The sequence below is a fragment of the Pinus tabuliformis genome, chromosome 3_1 (assembly GCF_031772625.1).
Source record: "Pinus tabuliformis cultivar Carrire ecotype Pingquan chromosome 3_1, CPIR1, whole genome shotgun sequence".
NCBI classification, from domain to species: domain Eukaryota; kingdom Viridiplantae; phylum Streptophyta; class Pinopsida; order Pinales; family Pinaceae; genus Pinus; species Pinus tabuliformis.
In genome coordinates, this window is record NC_142301.1 from 838213753 (window position 1) to 838222122 (window position 8370).

Here is an 8370-nt window from a genome sequence, read left to right on the forward strand (position 1 = left end):
ACTCCTCCACCATGGCATCAACCCAAATCGGCTACTCCACTTCTTCCTTAAAGGAAGATGGCTCTATCACAACACATTCGCCCATAAGATCCATGTATCCAGTGTACATCTCAAGTGACCTCCCTTTCCTGCGCTGAGAAGTGGGTGTTCCCACATTCTCCCATGCATCATCCAACAATATGTCATCCTCTCTAGTGTGCTTTCTTCCATCTCTTGAAGACTCTTCCTAAGTGAATATCTCCATTTTTGGATCCTCCGCATGTGGCTTCTATCAATCTAAAGCTCCTCAACCTTAGGAGCTAAAAGCTCCTCATCTACATGTAGCTAAAGCTCCTTCTCAAGGGAAACTTGCATGGCCTTCTCCTCATCGAATCTGACATCCCTTCAAATCACTATCATCCTGTTGGTCGGAAAGTACACCCAATAGTTGTGAGGTGTATCGGTGTACCCCACAAATATCCCCAACTCTATTTTCAGCTCAAGCTTCTTCCATGAAGCTTTGGTCACATGGAAATATACTTAGACCAAAAATCCTAAAGTGACCAACATCTAGCCTGTTACCGGAATATGCCTCCTCTGGTGTCTTCATCTCTGTTATAGACATTTTTGGGCACTGCAAGCCCAATCCTAAATGTCCATAAACCAAGGGCTCCTAAGTCCCTAAAATTTTTGTTCCAACTCCTAAAATAACAAGGTCAGCTGATCACATCATCTCCCAGAAGTTCTCCATGAAAAACTACTCAAAACTGGTCAAAACTGGACCATCTCACCCGCTCCATGGACAAAGTGTGCTACATCCCACCTAAATACACATAGAGGGTGTGATGCATACTAAAAATCCCTTCTATGGGGTGCAATGGGCGAGAATGGACAAATGGCAGAGGCAGTGTGCGAGGTGGAAAATCATGGAATCTTCCAGAAACTTCTCCTGTGACACTTGCCTCCCTGAATTTGCCCAAGGATGAGTAAGAGATCATCATTCTCCAAGTGGAATCAAGAACTATCAGAGAGAGGACACTAATCAAACCCCAGAAGCTGACTCACCCCCCTTGCAAACATCTATATATGGATCCCTCATCCCAGAGATCCAAAGGCTGGAATTTTGTATCTTGTGAGGAAGTGTTGTTGGTTTCTTGCTGTAACATCATAGTGTTGGGTGATCTAAGCTTTTCATGAGGTGAAGAAGGGCTTCCTACTGAGAGGATGATGCTGGGTCAGAACAATTGGTTGTAATCCTCCCTGCTTTTTTCTTGATATCAATAAATCTATTCAAGTTTTCCTCCATATTCTTGCATATTTTGTGATATATGTTCATGTGTGGTCAATATAAATCTGGTCCAATATTGTTTATGCTAGTAGATCTCTGTTTTCAGATAGCATTGTGTTGCATTGATTCCATAGGTGCTCTTTGAAGCTGGGCTGACCAGGAGGCAAGCGGCGAGGATCTATCAGAAGGGAGAGGAATCAAGTGAGGAACCAAGCGCAAGATTGAGGTTGGTGTCCTCATTCCCCTCTTATCTTTTTGCCATAAAGGAATACAAAAGTAGCTTTACTTTGTTTGTTTCTAAGGTAGCTACCACCCTTAGTGGGACTAGCAGTTCTGCATAGACACTAGATTTCCCAGTAACAAAATGGCAACTCCTCTGGGGAGCCACTAGATTTTTTGTTAGCCTATCTTTGTTCCTTTTATAAACTTACAGACGGAGCCTGAAGCCAAGCCAGCTAGCCTTCGAACTGCATTTGTTTTATGAATGCAAAGTAGATCAATGCTGCTTCAGTCAATCTCTAGGTTTTGTTTATGAATTAAACAATCAATATACAGACAGACTAATTTCCCTGAGTGGTAGCTCTAGTAACCTCCTGAGATCTACCTCTGTGATTTGCATATACTGAACCTCACTTTCTTAGCTTAAATCCTCGAACTGGATTGCAAATTGTGAGTAAAAACTTGTTTAAAGTCTCGTACTGGTACCATCGCACCCTGCCTTGAAGGCAGTCTGTATGCATCACACTTCCTGAGTGCAGTAGGTGCACTGCATACTCAGTTCACTGTGTAACAGGTGCGCTGATCAGAGAAGGTTAACTTTACCTTCAGGCTTTGGTTTTTTCCTCACTGTTTTCAGTCCTATTCTAGAGTTTAGCTGTCTATGGTCAGTGTATCTCTGTAAAAACCCCCTTCCTTTACATTATTCCACCTCCATAGTGCAAAGAACTGTAAGTGTTTTTATGTATTTTGCATCATTTTTGGTTCTCTTTTGCAAAAAAGTAGCATAATCGAACTGTCGTTCTTTGATCTGAAAGTGTCGTAGCTATCGTTTTCAGCCATAGAAGACAATCCCATTGTTCTTGATAGTTGATTATACAGTTACTATTGTATATGATTTGAATTAGTAGTTTTTAAAGTGTCGAAAAGCAATTTTCATTTCGAAATCGCAAAGTGTCTCTCTTACTTTCACTTCGTTTTGAAAAGAAATTTGTTGAGTATTGTCGCTTTGGAAATAATTCAGATTTGCACTTAGCTTTCTTATCATCACATACACTAAGAAGGCTGAAAACAATACATGCATGTGCATTTGCATTTAGACTGCTTGTTGGTTTGATTTAGGACAATGCATATAGTGTGTGCTCTATGCTCTATGTTGAAAGAAAATCATCCCTCTTTCTTCAGTAGCTGGGATTTTCATTGCTAAAAGAAGATTAAACGATTGTTTATCATCTTAGACTGCATTTTAGGAATTGTACTTCCACATCACGCGGTGAACCTGAAAGGAAAATTTATTAAGCAAGATCAACTATAAAATAAATTCAATGAATCTAAAAACGCTTTGGAACCTAACGCACAACATTTAGAAGTCTAGGCTAGAGACGTGTTCCTACGTCGTAAAACGTGGTAACTGTTGTTTTCGTTGTTGGTTGGGTGATTCCTCCACTTTGAGATGACAAGTGCCAATACGGACTTGTGCTCCCACGTACCGTCGAGTATATATTGGGACACCTGTTATAGACATTTTTGTGCCTTACAGCATTGAGCATGAAATGTCCATAATATAAGGGATCCAAAGTCCCTAAACATGTTGTTCCTACCCCTAGAGGAACAAGGCTAACAAACCACAGCAATTCACAGAAGTTCTCCACCAGAAACTGCTCAAAAACAAGTCAATTCAGGATCAATTCAGTGGCTCCACTAGCTGTCTGCGCTGAATGTCAAAGTCAACACTGGCTACCTGCACTGCAACGCAGGTAGAAGCACTACCAGGGTGCGCTGAGTGGGAATTGCCAAATGGCAAGTTCATTCCAAGAGGTGTCAAGACCCAGGAAGCTTCCAGAATCTTCCTCAATGACACTTGCCTCAGTGAATTCGACTATGATGAGTAAGAGGTTCCCAATCTCCAAGTGGAAGCAAGAACCTCCAAGTGGAATCAAGAACTGACAGAGGGAGAGGACACTAGTCAGATCTCAAGCTGACTCATCCTCTCTCCAAACAACTATATATGGATCTCTCCTCCATGAGATCTAGGGGCTGGAATTTTGTGATTGCAAAGAATTGTTATTGGTCGAGATTGGAATCATTGGGTGCTTAATGCTTTGAAGGGGGTGAAGATAGGAATTCCATTTGCTGGGAAGGAGATGCTGGATTGGAGCCCTCTGGGTTGTATCTCTTCCTGAACCTTGTTATTCATCAATAAAGCTATCTTGATTTCTCCTACATACTGGTGTATCTTTGATGTATGATTGCATTAGTATGTTTAGTTTATTTCTAATCCTGAACTAGTTATGAATATGAATCCATGTCTTGTGTAGTTTTCTCTTCTTGTGATCTTGCAGAGACCTGTTGAAGCTGGGTGAGCGAGAAGGCAAGTAGCTGGGAACTCTCAAAGAGAAGAGAAACTGGATCGAGGGACAAACGGAAGACACCGATTAGTCCATCCATCTCTCTTCATTCTTAATTCATAAAGGAAGAATACTAGAATAGCTGTCTCTGTTTGTTGCTAAGGCACTGTCACACCTTAGGTGGATAGGATCGTCCTGCATAAGCATTTTTCCCCACAACAAATTGGCGACTCCACTAGGGAGATCTGTTTAATCATTTTATTTGTGTCTCTATCATTGTTTGTTTCATAGACTCAACAGCAACAATCGAACTGCATCTGCTATTATCAGATGCAAAGTAGACAGCTGCTGCTTTGATCCAATCACTGGATTTGTCTATGATCTAAACAATGGACTCATAAATGATTTGATAATCCTTTGTGATAGATATTAGTACTCCCTCAAAGCATCCCTTTGATTGTACCTTGCTTGTTGCTTTTATTTGGCCTGAAACAGTTGATTAATCGGCAATCTGTGACCCAGAACCCAGTGAGAAACTCTCGTTTCTCCTTCAGCGCGACCCCTGTGAAGAGGTTCTACATTTCAATGCAGGTCCCGTGAAGGCTACCTGCGCTGAATCTCAAAACCCCTATGTTGAGGTTGCGCTGATCCAGTTAGGCCTTGTGCAGCTGGGGTTCTCTGCTCTGTTTTGCCTTGTTTTGATCTCTGATTTTTGCAGCCTGTAACCAACATAGGTACCAGTCTGATAACTCCTTTTCTCTGCTTAAATTCGCCTCCTTTTGTACAAAAAGACTGTGAGTGTTTTTATGTGTTTGTCGCATCATTTACAGTTTTCCTTTGCATGAGTGAAATAATCATCCTGTAGCCCTTGATTCAGATCTGTTGATTGTGATCATAGGAGAGAGTTCATTGGCTGATTACAGTTGATTATACATTTACTTTTGCTTTTGGTTTGAGTTTGTCTCTTTTAAGTGTCGAAACAAGTGTTCATTTCGAAAGTCGTAAAGTGTTGTATTCTCTTCTACCCTTTCTGATTTCGAAAAAGTAAACTTGTCTGTATTTTTCATTTAAAAGCAAATTCAAAGTTGTACAAAAAGCTTTCTTTGTAGGCATCAATACTAAGAAAGCGGAAAACAAATACCTGCATTGTGCATTTGCATCTTGATAGTTTGCATGTTTGATTTAGGAAAAGTGCATTAGAGTGTGCTGATTGCTCTTTGAGAAAAGATGGTGTCTTTCTTTTCCCTTAGTAGCTAGGATTTTCATAGTTGAAAAGATATAAAGCTTGCTTATCATCTTTAGACTGCATTTAGGAATTGTATCATACATCTCGTGGTGATCCAGAAAGGCAAACTTCTAAAAAGATCAATTTAAAATAAACTGAATGAACTTAACAACGCTTTGCAACATAATGCACAACATAGAGGTCTAGGCTAGAGACGTGTTCCGGCGTCGTAAAGCCTGGTGACTGTCGATCTCGTTGAAGGTGGGTGATTCCTCCTAAGGGACGATAGTGCCAGTACGGATTGTGCTCCCACGTACCGTCGAGTATATATTGGGAGACCCCTATAGGAATTTAACCTTTATCCTTAGGAATCCGTGTTGGCCGCCCTACTGATCGCAATGCACTGAACACAGCATTCAGGAAGATCGACCACCCGTACCTTAAAAAGTATTCTGCGGTTTTGCGAAAAGTTTGGCACACCCTCTGCCTAGAACTCCAGAGCAGTTTTTTTTGGCCTTTTTCAGACTCTATAACAAAAAAAGTCCATCCGAGCATTTGTCACTTCGGGCTCGTTAAAACATCGAAGGAGACTAGAGTCATCTTTAGCTTTTTCTCGACTCTTTAAAATTGAAAAATCAAGTTGTGTCTAAAGCGTCGTTAAAAATTTATTTTAAACGGAACAATCACCCTTTATTCCTGCGTTGATCTTTAGGTTGAAAAGATGGAGCCCACCAACCAAGGAATTCACCTTGGTGAAAATCCTAGTCCCTTCTCCTCTTGGGGAGATGTTGGTGCACCCCATATGGTCACATTGTCGCTTCCAGGACTGACAATTGGCCTGCCGGTCTGGCTCTTTTCAACCAATGTCGTTCAGAACACCACTATTCTTGAACAGTCGAGTCAATAGTTAGACCAGACCAGAGTTGCCCACCAGCCTTCTAATTCATCTAATTCTTCCTCTCCTCCTTCCTCTTCGCTTGACGGAACTGGTAAAACAAAAAACCAAGTTCCTAAGTAGAAGAAGGAAAATAAGAAGAAAGAGAAGAAGAAGAAGGAGCCAAAAGCGACTGGGGGCAAACAAGTGTCGTCTGACAAAAATCCACACACAGCACTGACTAGGCCTAAATCGCCATGTGTCATATGCAAGGGAGACCACTTCCACAAAGATTGTCCCTGCATCCCTCGGATACTAAGGGACTGGTCTCCCCGTTTGCACAATTCGGTGGCGTCAACCTCTAACAGCCATGTTGATAGCACACCGTCAACTAGTGGAAGTGAAGCCACAGGACAGAGAGGGAAAGCTAGATTTCCCTGCAAACTGTGTGAAGGCGACCATGCCATCCACCGTTGTCCCTTCTTAGACGAGGCTAAAAGAGTTTTGGAAGATCGCCCGATTTTACGAGCGCAACTTCCTCCTGGATATCAAAAACTCCTACCAAGTCCTTCACTAGTTGAGAACCCGGCTGGCCCGCTCAGGTGGTCAGCCGAAGCGCCTATCATTGGAGATGAACTGTCTGAATCCATACCTGACGAAAGTCAAAAGGTTGAGGCAGCAGTTGACCTGGTTTTGCCTTCAGAGGCTCTATCTTCGAATGATACCATCATAGAGGAGAATAAAGACGACACCGTCCAAATTCTCTTCATCAACACAGACTCCAACGAACACGGGGGCAATGCACCCATTCCTTTATCGCAGGAAGGAAGTTCGTCAGAGCGATATCCGACCGTCTATTCGGTCCCACCACCAAGCAACCTAGTTGTGTCCTTCAACTGGAACCAACTAGGAAGACCCTGGTTACCAGCCAGTATACCATTCAGAATTATCGTTCAAATATACAGAATGGTAATGGCTGGCACTATCATTGATGAGGGGACATATGTGAGTATCCTTTCCTCTATTGCTTGGAAAGCGCTTGGTTCGCCAGCGCTTTTTCCTGAAATGAGAAATCTATCAGGCTTTGATAAAGGAACCAGTCGACCTTTAGGGATCCTCCCCAATGTGCCTATCACGTTGAAAGGGAAGACCGTTCAAATGAACGTGATGGTCGTTCAAGGACCCTTGGATTATAACCTACTCCTTGGAAGAGACTATATATATTACATGGGAGCCATCGTCTCCTCACTCTTCAGAGTAATGTGTTTTCCGCATGAAGGAAGGGTGGTCAAGCTCGTGGACCAACTTTCATTTCCCGGATCACGCATCGCAAATAGTCATACACCATCCCTAAATGGTCTCTTCACGCAAGAAGTGTCTCAACCCACGGTCCGTCCTCCTGATGAGCGCGAGTAATCCGGGAGGATATGACTGGAACCCAGGGGGCATGCGTCCTGGTCTGCTTCGGCAGGAAAACTTTGGGTATAGAGTAGGTTTCCGTGGGAGAATATGACTAGTCTATACCCCGTCCGTCTAGGAAGAGGGGTTATTCTAGAATAATATTCTTTTGTCAAAGTTATGTGAGTTGGCGGGCTTCGTCGCTCACCTTTGTTTATCTCGGTAGACATCGCCGAAGAAGTGTTTTATTCGTGGCCGCGAACAAGACAATCTTTGGGTAACCTGAAAGAGGTAGGCCTCTCTCGGTGAAACGAATGTTTTGATGGAAATGAAGTAGAGGTAACCTTGAAATCGTACTTTATGCCTGGGGGCATGCAAACCTTTTGGAAGTGCAAGCAAGGGGCGGCTATTTATTTTTTTAAATTTTTAGGACCTCTAACCCTTGAAACTCGTAGGATTAGTCGTTTTCAAACTTGCATAACGAAAGGATCCGGAGCAAAGCTTAGTGAGATGAAGCTCCATAAAAAATAGAATCTTGATGAGACAATCTTATCATATGACAGGGTTAATCGAGCAGTTTTAGCACACAGTTCATGCTCGTTAAAAAATAAACACAAGATCCGAGCAGTTTTAACGCGGACTTCATGCTCGTTAAAAAATAAACATAAGCAATGAGCAAGTGTTTCCACCAGCGTTTAAGCTCATTTTAAAATAAAAAATGAATCAAATTCCCGGTAAATAACCACTGTGAATGTAACATTATCAGCCATTAAAGCCTTGGTCGTGTTTGCACCGTCACCTCCACTTTTCATTTGGCCGATCGTTCACCTCCATATGATTGTTTACCCATTTTGAGGAACAGCTGCGAAGAGTGATTTCACTAGCCATCCTTGTGACACTGCCGTGATTGGAAAATTCCAACCTGTACATGGAATCAGCTGCTAACCCGTTTTATCACTCGTTCCTCAAAAGACGAGTCTTCTTTAAGCTCTTTTCATCTGACTCGTAAAATATGAAAAGATTGCCGAGTCCTTGGCCTTCC